Source organism: Entelurus aequoreus, linkage group LG22, assembly GCF_033978785.1.
Source record: "Entelurus aequoreus isolate RoL-2023_Sb linkage group LG22, RoL_Eaeq_v1.1, whole genome shotgun sequence".
Lineage (NCBI taxonomy): Eukaryota > Metazoa > Chordata > Actinopteri > Syngnathiformes > Syngnathidae > Entelurus > Entelurus aequoreus.
Window position 1 is genome coordinate 17,239,965 of NC_084752.1, and position 13,619 is coordinate 17,253,583.

Sequence of the window (13,619 nt, forward strand, 5' to 3'; positions counted from 1 at the left end):
GTTCCTAATTAGTCTGCTGACATATGCAGTAACATATTGTGTCATTTATCATTCTATTATTTGGTTAACATTATTAAGGACAAGTGGTCGAAAATTAATGACTAATCTGTTACTGTTAATATCTGCTTACTTTATCTTGTTACATGTTCTATCTACACTTCTGTTAAAATGTAATAATCACTTATTCTTCTGTTGTTTGATACTTTACATTAGTTTTGGATGATACCACATATTTAGGTATCGATCCGATACCAAGTCGTTACAGGATCATACATTTGTCATATTCAAAGTCCTCATGTGTCCAGGGTCATATTTACTGAGTTTATAAACATAATATACATTTTAATAAAACGAAAGAAGATTTTGTGAAGCTAAAACATATCGATGTAGTCATAGTACTATTGACTAGATACACTATTGTACTTGGTATCATTACAGTGGATGTTAGGTATAGATCCACCAATGGCGTTTGTTTATATTGTAGCGTTCGGGAAGAGTTGGTGCTGCAGGGAATTCTGGGAATTTGTTCTGTAGTGTTTATGTTGTGTTGCGGTGCAAATATTCTTCCAAAATGTGTTTGTCATTGTTGTTTAGTGTGGTCTCACTATATGGCACAGGTTTATGACAGTGTTGGCGTTGTTGAGACGGCCACCCTTAGTGTGACATATATGGTTGTTGACTAAGTATGCCCTTGTCGACCTTCCATGAAGCCAGTTCGGTCAGTAAGAATTAATTTTCCTATTTCATTTGATAATCGTGTGACTAAGATTTTTGCCAAGATTTTATTGTCCATTTTGGCTAGGGATAAAGGAAGATAATTACTGCAAATGAATGGGTCTTTATCCTTTTTATGAATCAATGAGATATGAGAAAAATTGAAGGTTGGAGAAAAAAATTGTTTATTAAATGAAGATTGGTACATTTGTAATAATAGAGGAGACAAATCTTCACTGAATATTTGATACAATTCTGTATTGTAGCCATCAGGGCCAGGAGATTTATTCTTTGCAAATGAATTTATAGCTTTTTGAATTTCCATTAATTGTATAGGTTCCTCCAGTGATTTTTTGTCATGCTCTGATAAGGATGGGAGTTGTATTGCGTTTAAATATGACTGCATAGCTTCTATGCTACAATCTTTCTCAGGCTTATATAGATTTGTATAAAATGTTCTAAATGTTTCATTGATTTGTTTGGGTTTAACAGAAATACTACCATCTGGAAGTTTAATATTAGATACATGATTTCTAGTCATCTGCTTCTTTAATCTTAATGCAAGGAGCTTCCCAGCTTGCTCGCCGTATTCATGAAACTTTGATTCAGCCCTATTAATTTTATATTCAACTTTCTGCTTTATTATATTATCATATTCCATTCTTTGTTTGCAAAGTTTTATCCATGTTTCCTGATTATATTGTTTGGACAATGTGCCCTGCAACTGTTTGATTCCATTCAATAATTCATTTTCTTCAGCACGTTGTTTTTTATTCTTAAAGCTTGCAATCCTAATAAGTTCTCCTCTTACACAGCACTTAAGTGCTTCCCATATTGTGGAGATGTCAGAGACAGAATCCTGATTATTTTTAATAAAATCTGAAATAAAATCTTTAATTTGTAATTTTTTTCCCCTCACTTTCTAATAAAGAAATATTAATTTTCCATTGTTTGAATTGGAAAGCGACTGGAGGAAAGCTTACGTCGATTTGAATTGGACTATGATCAGAAATAATTATTGGGTGAATTTTAGCCTGCACGTTTTCTACAATTGCCTTAGGAACAAAGAACATATCAATTCTTGAAAATGACTGATGTAATTTCAGAAGAGAACAAACAGATTTCTTGGGTTTAACAATCTTACCAGTTTTATCAATATTTGGATTTATTGTTAAATTTAGATCTCCACCCATAATAATATCAGAATCAACATAATCTGCCAATTTGAGCTCCATGTCACCAAAGAAAGAAGGTTTATCATCATTGGGTGCATATAAGTTTACCAGTGTGGTATTGTTATTATCTATATGGCAAATATGGCATCGACGTCCCACTGGGGTGAGTTTTTCCTTGCCCTTATGTGGGCTCTGTACCGCGGATGTCGTTGTGGCTTGTGCAGCCCTTTGAGACACTTGTGATCTAGGGCTGTGTAAATAAACATTGAATTAATAATCATATATCTACCCTCTGGATCTAAAAATACACTATTTATAATATAGTTAATCTTTTTGTTAAACATTATAGCAACACCAGATCTTTTGGAGGACAGTCCAACACCAACTATCTCACCAACCCATCCTTTTTTCAAATATTTTAAATGTTCAGTTTTCAAATGGGTTTCCTGTAGAAAAGCAATATCAGTAGAAAGATTGTTTAGATGCTTCAGAATTTTTCTTTGTTTCACCTGTTCATTTGCGCCTTTTACATTCCAAGATATAATTCTCAAACATTTTCTAGTCATTGCAATATCTTATGTTTGTGTTAACTGGTTCTCTTCCTTATATGACAAAAATTATCAAACATAACATTTAGTAAATGTGTCCTCTCAATGCATATTTTAACTGGGTTATTTTTTCCTATCAATCCCCCTACCTCCCCCCTCCCATTGCCCTTCACCACAAAACTTAATAATTTAAATAGCAAAACAAACATGCTTAAAGAAAGTAAAATAAATTACAGAGAAAAAAAATGATAAGGGAAACAAAATCATAAGAGAAGGAGAAAGCTAAAAAGTAAAACAGTAGAAGAGAGTGTCAGGACGTGGACTATGGGGTTTTTGTTTTCCCGAGATGCAAGAGAATTTGGACTGGACATGGCATGAGGGTAAAGACATCATTTTATTTTAACACTAACTACAAAAAGGGTACAAACAAAAGGCGCGCACAAAGGCGGAGAACAAACTTGACTAATGAAACAAAAACTTGCACTTGGGTAAAAAACTATTAACATGAAACAAATAAACACTTACTGTGACAAGAATATAGACACAACTCACTTGGCATGGAACTATGGTAGCATGGGTAACATGGGTAGCAGAAGTCAAACAGAGTTAATGTCGCCGGACAGACTGCCTGGCAACTGAAAGCTTAAATAATACCGACATGATTAGTGACAGGTGCGCGAGTGCAAAACGTGAGACAGGTGCGTGACATGAGGACAGGTGAAAACTAATGGGTTGTCATGGAAACAAAACAAACAAGAGTGCACAAAGAGTCCAAAAACCAAACCGAACATAACCAAAACAAAACATGATCACACAGACATGACAGACAGAAAAAACTAGAACTAAAAACTAAGAGATTACCAAAAAAACTAGGCAAATATCACCAATCAATCAAGTAGTGGTATAAAAAGGAAAAACAGAACCAGGCCAGTAATACATCCCCCCAAAAAACGTTTGGACATAAATGAAGAAAAATGTACTTGAAATAACTTTGAGGTTTCTGGCCGTGTTAAACGTTTCCATGACTACATGTATATGCATGACGTCATCATCTCGCGCCATTGTTTTGGTGCGGTTGTAATATGTTCTTTTCAGTCCGTTTGGATTATATCAACACCGGCACTCAACCAGTAAGTAATTCTGGCATTTCTAAAAAGAGCACCTTCGATGTAGAGTTTGTCCACAATTAGACGGGGTCGTTTGTTGTTCTTTTTAGCCTCATTCATTATTGGATACAACAGCCGTCGTCTCTTGAGTATCTCGGCTGGAAACTGGTCACTAATGGAGAAGGTCATTCCCTTGAGTTCTTTTCCACGCTCCATTACCATGGATTTACTCTTTGGGTCAACAAACTGCAACAATTGGGCGACATACCTTCTCTCCCCCAGAATGTCGTTTTTTTTCCCAATACGATGAACTCGTCCAAAGCCGATGTTCCTCGCTGTTGCGCCGTCCATCTTAAGATGGGATGTTAAAAAAGTTTGGTCCAACTCCTCTGTTTCCTCGTGAACTCCGTGAATGATGACATTGTTCCGCATACTCCTACATTGTAGATCCAAAATATCTTGCGTGATTTTCATATTTGTATTTTCGATGTCAGAAGTTTGCTGTCTGAGGCTGTTCACTTCTGCTCGTAGCGTAGCATTTTCCTGCTTGAGCACGTCCACAAGTGCACTTTGAAAGTCCATAGATTGTTCAAGCTCCTCCACATCCTCGGTTAGTTTCTTCAATAAATCGAGGTTTTGTAATTTCTCATGGATTTTTGCAATGGAGCTTCTGATCTCTTTTAAGTCCTTCGTAATATCATCAGACTCACTTGAGTGACTCAGCTGGCGTCTCCCACGCTTCTTTGTCGTCATGTTATAATAGTATGAATCAATATATGATTCCAAATCTGAAATAGATTCTTCAGCGTGGGATTCCAGCCTTGTATTTATTTAGAAGCAGATAGTTTCAGGTGTTTAATCGGCTCATTTTGGGATGATTTGGCCTAGCTCTCGTCTCAGAGACTTCTGATTGCAGCCATCATCAGTCCAGCTTTATTCCTTATTGACATATTTCTTGTCGCCTTATGTTTATATTTTATATGAGATTTACATTTAATTTCTTTATCTATTATTACACCGAAAAATGTGGTTTATTTTACTCTGTCAATATTTATATTTCCTCCTGCTCCGGTCCGACTACGCCAAACATGAAATATATCCATTTAAAGGCCTACTGAAATGAGATGTTCTTATTTAAACGGGGATAGCAGATCCATTCTATGTGTCATACTTGATCATTTCGCGATATTGCTATATTTTTGCTGAAAGGATTTAGTAGAAACATCGACGATTAAGTTTGCAAATTTTGGTCGCTGATAAAAAAGCCTTGCCTGTACCGGAAGTAGCGTGACGTCACAGGTTGTGGAGCTCCTCACATCTGCACATTGTTTACAATCATGGCCACAAGCAGCGAGAGCGATTCGGACCGAGAAAGCGACAATTCCCCCATTATTTTAAGCGAGGATGAAAGATTTGTGGATGAGGAAAGTGAGAGTGAAGGACTAGAGGGCAGTGGAAACGATTCAGATAGGGAAGATGCTGTGAGAGGCGGGTGGGACCTGATATTCAGCTGGGAATGACTAAAACAGTAAATAAACACAAGACATATATATACTCTATTAGCCACAACACAACCAGGCTTGTATTTAATATGCCGCAAATTAATACCGCATAACAAACACCTCCCCCCTCCCGTCCATATAACCCGCCAATACAAATCAAACACCCGCACAACACACTCAATCCCACAGCCCAAAGTACCGTTCACCTCCGCAAAGTTCATACAGCACATATATTTCCCCAAAGTTACGTACGTGACATGCACATAGCGGCGCGCACGTACGGGCAAGCGATCAAATGTTTGGAAGCCGCAGCTGCATACTCACGGTACCGCGTATCCAACTCCAAGTCCTCCTGGTAAGAGTCTCTGTTGTCCCATCTCCACAAGCATGCGTATCCAACTCAAAGTCCTCCTGGTAAGAGTCTCTGTTCTCCCAATTCTCCACAGGCCAATAGTAAAGCTTGACTGTCATCGTTCGGGAATGTAAACAATGAAACACGTAGCGGCTACGACGTAGCCGCTACGTGTTTGTGTTGCTGCAGCCAGCCGCTAATACACCGCTTCCCACCTACCGTAGCCGCTACGTGTTTGTGTTGCTGCAGCCAGCCGCTAATACACCGCTTCCCACCTACAGCTTTCTTCTTTGCTATCTCCATTGTTCATTAAACAAATTGCAAAAGATTCACAAACACAAATGTCCAGAATACTGTGGAATTGTGCGATGAAAACAGACGACTTAATAGCTGGCCACAATGGTGTCCCAAAATGTCCGCTACAATCCGTGACGTCACGCGCAAACGTCATCATACCGAGACGTTTTCAGCAGGATATTTCGCGGGAAATTTAAAATTGCACTTTACTAATCTAACCCGGCCGTATTGGCATGTGTTGCAATGTTAAGATTTCATCATTGATATATAAATTATCAGACTGCGTGGTCGGTAGTAGTGGGTTTCAGTAGGCCTTTAATAAGGTCAAGTACACATAGGGCAACAATAGAAGCGTCCCACACTTCTCTTGTGTAAAGTAAATATGTACAGCATATATGGGCATCTACATCAACAGTATGATTTGCCTTAGTGGCTAGAAAGGATATGTTTAAAAAAATAAATAAAAATCAGCTTTTTAAATTGTTTATTTTGTTCTGTTATTATTTGTGTTAGCTTCTTTGTGTTCTCACCTGAACAAAACACAGTTGTGTCGTCTGCAAATATTTATCAAATAAAGTCCTTTGTAACTCTACAAAAGTCGTTTATATAGAGATTAAAACATGTTTTCCCAGTATTGACCCCGAGGGTACGCCACAAAATAAATTCAGCGCTCGTAGACGTATCCTAGCTCAGCTTCACATATTGCTTCCTGTTGGTTAAACAGCTTCTTACCCAGTTAAAGATTAGCACACTCATTCCATACAGTTCTAATTTGTTAATTAAGATATTATGATTAATTGTGTCAAATGTTTTTGTGAGATGCATAGACACTGCAGCTCCACATTGATTACCATCTGTTGCATTGGTAATCTCTTCTGTTATTTTGATTAATTAATGCCATCAATGTTGAAATGTTGGCTCTGTATCCGTATTGGTTCCCTGCAAGTGTTTCCACTTTTATTCATGAATTGATCAAATCTGTTGTTCAACACATTTTCAATCATTTTTAAAAAATTGTGCAAGTAAAAAAATAGGTCTATATGTTATGATCCGTTGCCCGGATCATGTTTTGTTCAGTTAGTTTGACTCCTTCAGTTCTGTTTTCAGTACCCCTGGGTTTGTGTTTTGGTTACCATGTGTGCTGATTAGTTTCACCTGCCTCTGATTAGTGTCACCTGCTCTTGGGCACTAATCAGAGCGCTACTTATTCCTGTTTTTCACCACAATCAGTCTGGCTGTCTTGTTTGCGCTACGCAACAGTTCTGACGTCGTCCTTTTTGATTCCTATGCCTGTTTATATCCTAAGTTTCCATGCTGGCCTTTTTCTTAGCTTTGCTTCCCGTGCTATCGGCACACTTGTTTTGTTTATCTGCATTTGCTGCCAGATTTATGAGAATAAATCACTGTCTTACCTGCACATTGCCTCTGGAGTTTCCTTCTGCATCTTGGGAGAACGTTCCACGTAGTAAAATGCGACCACGACGTAACACTACAATTTGTAAGCTGGTATTTGTCTCCAGTCTTAAAATTTGGAACAACTTTTTTTATTTTCATTTTTTGGGGAATTTGCGTCTTTGAAATGATGAGTTATACGTTAAAGGTTTTAAAATCTCAGCAATAACTTTTTTCTAATCATTTCCATATCAATTCCTTTACAATCAGTTGAGGCCTTGGATTTACATTTATTTACTCACGATTGTCACGTCCTTAAGGAATATTGGACTGGGATTTTTATGGTGTCATTAAAGTTCTCTATTGACATTGGGTCTGGAATCCTTTCCACCAGATTTGGTCTAAAATTGACAATGTAATTATTTAAACTTTCAACTACTTCCTTCATGTTGTCATTATTTATGTTTCCGTCTGAGAAGTATTGAGGATAATCCTTCTTAGCACCATTTTTTGCTATTTAAGATACCCCATGTTGCTCGTATGTTTTTGTTCTTGTCTAATAAATGATTGTAATATTATTACTTACATCTTTGTAAGATGCTGGTTAGCTTGTTCTTAAACTGTTTTTACTTACTTTCTGTCTCTATAGATCTTTGCGTTATAAATGTTCTATATAATGTATTTGTCTTGTTACAAGCATTTTTTAGTCCCTTTGATTGTTCTTCTAAGACATAAACATGTAAATATTGTGGGTTTTCTGGTCATGGATCGCATCACCTGCTGGGTTTCTGGGTTATCATGTTTGGAGGACTGGCACGTGCATAGAAACCATATACAATAATCGATTGTATATGGGTTCTATACATTTAAGAGGGAACCGGTTTACAATCACACAATCTGGATATGTTAATTCTATATTTAAAAAAACAAAAATCATAGTAAATATGTTTCCATAAAAAATCTTGGAGACAGTACAAGCTGCATGCAAACACATTTACATATGTTTTAAAATGTAGTTTCAACCAAATTAAATCAATAAAAAGTTTTTTAGTGTATTTAAACATACCAAGTGTGGGGCGGTGACGTTTGGTTTGCGGTGGGAAAGTAATGATAAAGATGTTGAGATTGGCTACGCCGGAATAGGACTCCAAACCAGAAATTAAACAGTATCCCAAAAGAACAATGTTTAATAACAAAAGATGCACTCACGAGGAGTGGACAAACAACAGAAAACACACTCAAAAGTAGTGGGAAACCCAAAATGCACTCATTTGGAGTGGGGAAATAAACTGCACAACTATACTGGAAAAAAGCCACTGGGAAAGTAAGTGCAGCCAAAACACATAACAAAAGACCAAAATGTGACCACAAACAAAATTTTATTTAGGACTGGCTTACGAAAATAGTAAAACAACGTATAAAGTAAGCAAACCAGGACATTAAAAATTAAAAGGGTCATATTTTACTAGTTGTTCTGCATTTTAAACACTTCCTTGTGGTCTACCTAACACTCCGCTTTCTGACAGTCTCTTCAGGATGCGACGTTTAGTGGGCGTTTTTTTATTTTTTTACTTGCCTCCACTTCAACTGCGATTTCTCCCCGTCATCTTTGTTGTAGTTTTTAGCGCTTCCACATGGAGTGTACTGTCGGATGTAAATTCAAACTATACTTTGTATTGGAGGAAGTATGAAGGAAGGCAAGATTATTTCATAAATATCTCCGCCATGGCTCCATTGTTTCATTTCAAACTTTCAGTCTTATGCAGATACCAAATACAAAAAAAAGTACCAATAAGTAAAAGAAAAGTTTGTATTGCATATGTCCCCTTGAAGAACATCTGCATGTTCTAATAACCTCCATTAAAGGCCTACTGAAATGAATTGTTTTTATTTAAACGCGGATTGCAGATCCATTCTGTGTCATACTTGATCATTTTGCGATATTGCCATATTTTTGCTGAAAGGATTTAGTAGAGAACATCGATGATAAAGTTCGCAACTTTTGGTCGCTGATAAAAAAAGCCTTGCCTGTACCGGAAGTAGCGTGACGTCGCAGGTTGAAGGGCTCCTCACATTTACCCATTGTTTACACCAGCAGCGAGAGCGATTCGGACAGAGAAAGCGACGATTACCCCATTAATTTGAGCGAGGATGAAATATTCGTGGATGAGGAACGTGAGAGTGAAGGACAAGAATGCAGTGCAAGACATATCTTTTTTCGCTCTGACCGTAACTTAGGTACAAGCTGGCTCATTGGATTCCACACTCTCTCCTTTTTCTATTGTGGATCACGGATTTGCATTTTAAACCACCTCGGATACTATATCCTCTTGAAAATGAGAGTCGAGAACGCAAAATGGACATTCACAGTGACTTTTATCTCCACGACAATACATCGGCGAAACACTTTAGCTACGGCGCTAACATGATAGCATCGTGCTTAACTGCATATAGAAACAAAAGAAATAAACCCCTGACTAGAAGGATAGATAGAAAATCAACAATACTATTAAACCATGGACATGTAACTACACGGTTAATGCTTTCCAGCCTGGCGAAGGTTAACAATGCTGTTGCTAACTACGCCATTGAAGCTAACTTAGTAACCGGACCTCACAGAGCTATGCTAAAACCATTAGCTATCCGTCTACGCCAGCCAGCCCTCATCTGCTCATCAACACCCGTGCTCACCTGCGTTCCAGCGATCGACGGTGCGACGAAGGACTTCACCCGATCACAGATGCGGTCGGTGGCCCGGAGACGGAGGAAGTTAAGGTGAGTTCTCCGGCTAGCGCGTCTGCTATCCATCTCTCAGTCCTCCTGGTTGTGTTGCTGTAGTTCGCCGCTAATACACCGATCCCACCTACAATTTTCTCCTTTGCAGTCTTCATTGTTCATTAAACTAATTGCAAAAGATTCACCATCACAGATGTCCAGAATACTGTGGAATTTTGAGATGAAAACAGAGTTTTTTGTATAGGATTCAATGTGTCCGCATATTTCCCGTTTCAACGATTGACGTCACGCGCATACGTCATCATACATAGACATTTTCAACCGGAAGTTTAGCGGGAAATTTAAAATTGCACTTTATAAGTTAACCCGGCCGTATTGGCATGTGTTGCAATGTTAAGATTTCATCATTGATGTATAAACTATCAGACTGCGTGGTTGGTAGTAGTGGGTTTCAGTAGGCCTTTAAAGAGCTGTTTTAGAAGTTCTGCCTTTTAAAAAGACAAACATGTTCATTGTACAGATGTGACCAGAAGTGAATAAAGGCAACTCGTATTCCAAAACTGCAATCATTTCAACTGAAAATGACGTCTGAATGTGTCCCATTTGCTACTAATTCTTTTTGACAAAACAAAATAATTGCGTCTTCTAACAAGAAACTGTGGCGTGAAAACAATATCTGTTTGTGAATTAATGGAGCAAAACGAAATGGCAATTTTGTCTGATTATCAAGCTCCTCTGACTACTATGATGGTTGAATTACTTACCGTATTAGCGGGTGTGAATACCACAAAATCAATACGGTATTTCTTTTCTATCATGTTTCATTACTTCCAACAACATTACTTGGACTGGTTGCACTGAGATGAATTTACTCATCCCTGCAGCTCCTCCGGAAAATGAGAAAACTGAGATATGAAAGTAAGAAGTTATAGTGGTTGGTTTTCCCTATAAAAAATAAAACACAATAATATGTAACATTGCTTTAGGTATAAAGGTTTCTTGAAATATTGCTGCTGCTATTCTAACTTTGCTGATGCAAGGATAAACTTGCTGAACTCAACATTTTTTTCAGGCTTCATTCAACTCTATTGAAAGACATTATTAGTGGGATCCTCCCCAAACTTGTCCCAATCGTTTGTGCTGGGTTGAGCTGCAAAATACTCTTACCATTAAAAAAGAACACAAAACCGTAATAACTTAAAAAACTGCAAAATTTAGACCAAAATGTTTGCCGCACAAACAAATGGGACTGGTTTTGGGAGATTTTGAGAAGTTTGGGGATGTTTTGGATCATGTTTTGTTTAGTTTTTGACTACCTTTTAGTTCTGTTTCAGCACCCCTGGATTTGTATGTTTTGGTTACTCTGGGTGCTGATTAGTTTCACCTGCCTCTGATTAGTGTTCTGGACGCTCACCTGCTCCTGGGCACTAATCAGAGCTCTACTTATTCCTGTTTTCCGCCACAATCAGTCTGGCTGTCTTGTTTGCGCTACGCAACGCTTCTAACGTCTGCCTTTTTCATTCCTATGCCTGTTTATATGCTAAGCTTTCGCGCTAGCTTTTTCCTCAGCTTTGCTTCCCGTGCTATCGGCACGCTTGTTTTGTTTATCTGCATGTCCTGCCTGATTTATGAGAATAAATCACTGTCTTAACCTTCAGTTTGCCTCCGGAGTTTCCGTCTGCATCTTGGGAGAACGATCCACGCAGTAAAATGCGACCACGACGTAACACTATCATTTGTAAGCTGGTATTTGTCTCCAGTCTTAAAATTTGGTCCAACTTTTTTTATTTTCATTTGGGTTGGGAATTTGCGTCTTTGAAATGATGGGTTGCTGAAATCTCAGCAATAACCTTTTTTGATAATTTCCGTATCAATTCCTTTCAGTTGAGGCCTTGTTTATTCACGATTGTCACGTCCTTAAGGAATATCGGGTTGGGATGTCTTATTTGCTCAATGCAACAGTTAGGCGTGTTACTTCTCGATTCCTGAGCTAAGCTGTGCCTTTTGTTTTCCATGCTAAGTTTTTCTTGTTAGCTATTCCATTAGCTTCCTGTGCTAAATCCATGCTTGTTTTGTTTGTTTTGTCTCCTGTATGATTCTTGAGAATAAATAACTGTCTCACCTGCACATTGTCTCCGGAGTTTCCGTCTGCATCCTGGGAGAACGACTCCAAGCAGTAAAATCAATCAATCAATCAATCAATCAATCAAAGTGTACTTATATAGCCCTAAATCACAAGTGTCTCAAAGGGCTGCACAAGCCACAACGACATCCTCTGTTCAGATCACACATCAGGGCAAGAAAAAACTCAACCCAATGGGGTGACAATGAGAAACCTTGGAGGGGACCGCAGATGTGGGGACCCCCCTCCTAGGGCGACCGGTGCAATGGACGTCGAGTAGATCTAGCATAATATTGTGAGAGTCCAGTCCATAGTGGATCCAACCACTCTGTAACAAGGGAGCTGGTGATGAATCGTAGTTCTTTAACAACTCAAAAAGTATAAGAAATAGACCAAAAATGTTCGCAGCACAAACGATTGGGACACGTTTGAGGGGATTTTGACATTGTTGGAGGGCTGGTCATAATCATAATAATGACACAATAATGACGTTGACAGCATAAAAACCATAAAACGTTAATAACTTAAAAACCGTAATGGCACAAACACATTTTTGCACAGCATAAACCAGCAAAAATGTTGCACAAACGATTTCGACAAGTTTGGGTAGATTTGGACAACGGGGCGCAACATCAAACAGGTGACTCACAAAACGTTAATCACTTAAAAACTATAATAGTATAGTATAATGGTATGTCATACTTAGCCTTTTCTTGGTTTAACTCCTATTTTACTGACAGGATGCAGTGCGTTTTGCCATAACAATGTGACCTCGGAGTATGGTAAGGTAACGTGTGGAGTTCCACAGGGTTCGATCATATTACGCCTATACTGGCTTACCTGAACTGGCTTCCTGTGCACTTAAGATGCGACTTCAAGGTTTTATTACTTAAGTATCAAATACTAAACGGTCTAGCTCCATCCTATCTTGCTGATTGTATTGTACCATATGCTCGGCAAGAAATCTGCGTTCCAAACACTCCGGCATATTAGTGATTCCCAGAGCCCAAAAACAGTCTGCGGGCTATAGAGCGTTTTCTATTGGGGCTCCAGTACTCTGGAATGCCCTCCCGGTAACAGTTAGAGATGCTACCTCAGTAGAAGCATTTAAGTCCCATCTTAACTCATTTGTATACTCCAGCCTTTAAATAGACCCCCCTTTTAGACCAGTTGATCTGCCGTCTCTTTTCTGCTCTGTACCCCTCTCCTGCGTGGAGAGGTTATGAGGTGACCACAGATAAAGCGCTAGCTGTTCAAAGTCAGGACCCGGGGTGGACCACTCATCTGTGCATCAGTTGGGGACGTCTCTGCGCTGCTGACTTGTCTCCACTCAAGATGATCCCCTGCTGGCCCCACTATGGACTGGACTCTATTAACGAGATCCACTCGACGTCTATTGCACCGGTCGCCCAGGGTGCGGGGGGCCACATCTGCGGTACCCTCCAAGGTTTCTCATTGTATCCCATTGGGTTGAGTCTTTTCTTGCTCTGATGCAGGATCTTGTGCAGCCCTTTGAGACACTTGTGATTAAGGGCTATATAAATAAACGTTGATTGATGATTGATTGATTGAATAGTTAGACCAAAAATGTTTGCAGCACAAACAAATGGGATATGCTTAGGGAGATTTGGACATGGTTTGGTTATGAGTAACAACACGTTGATTACACGTTAAT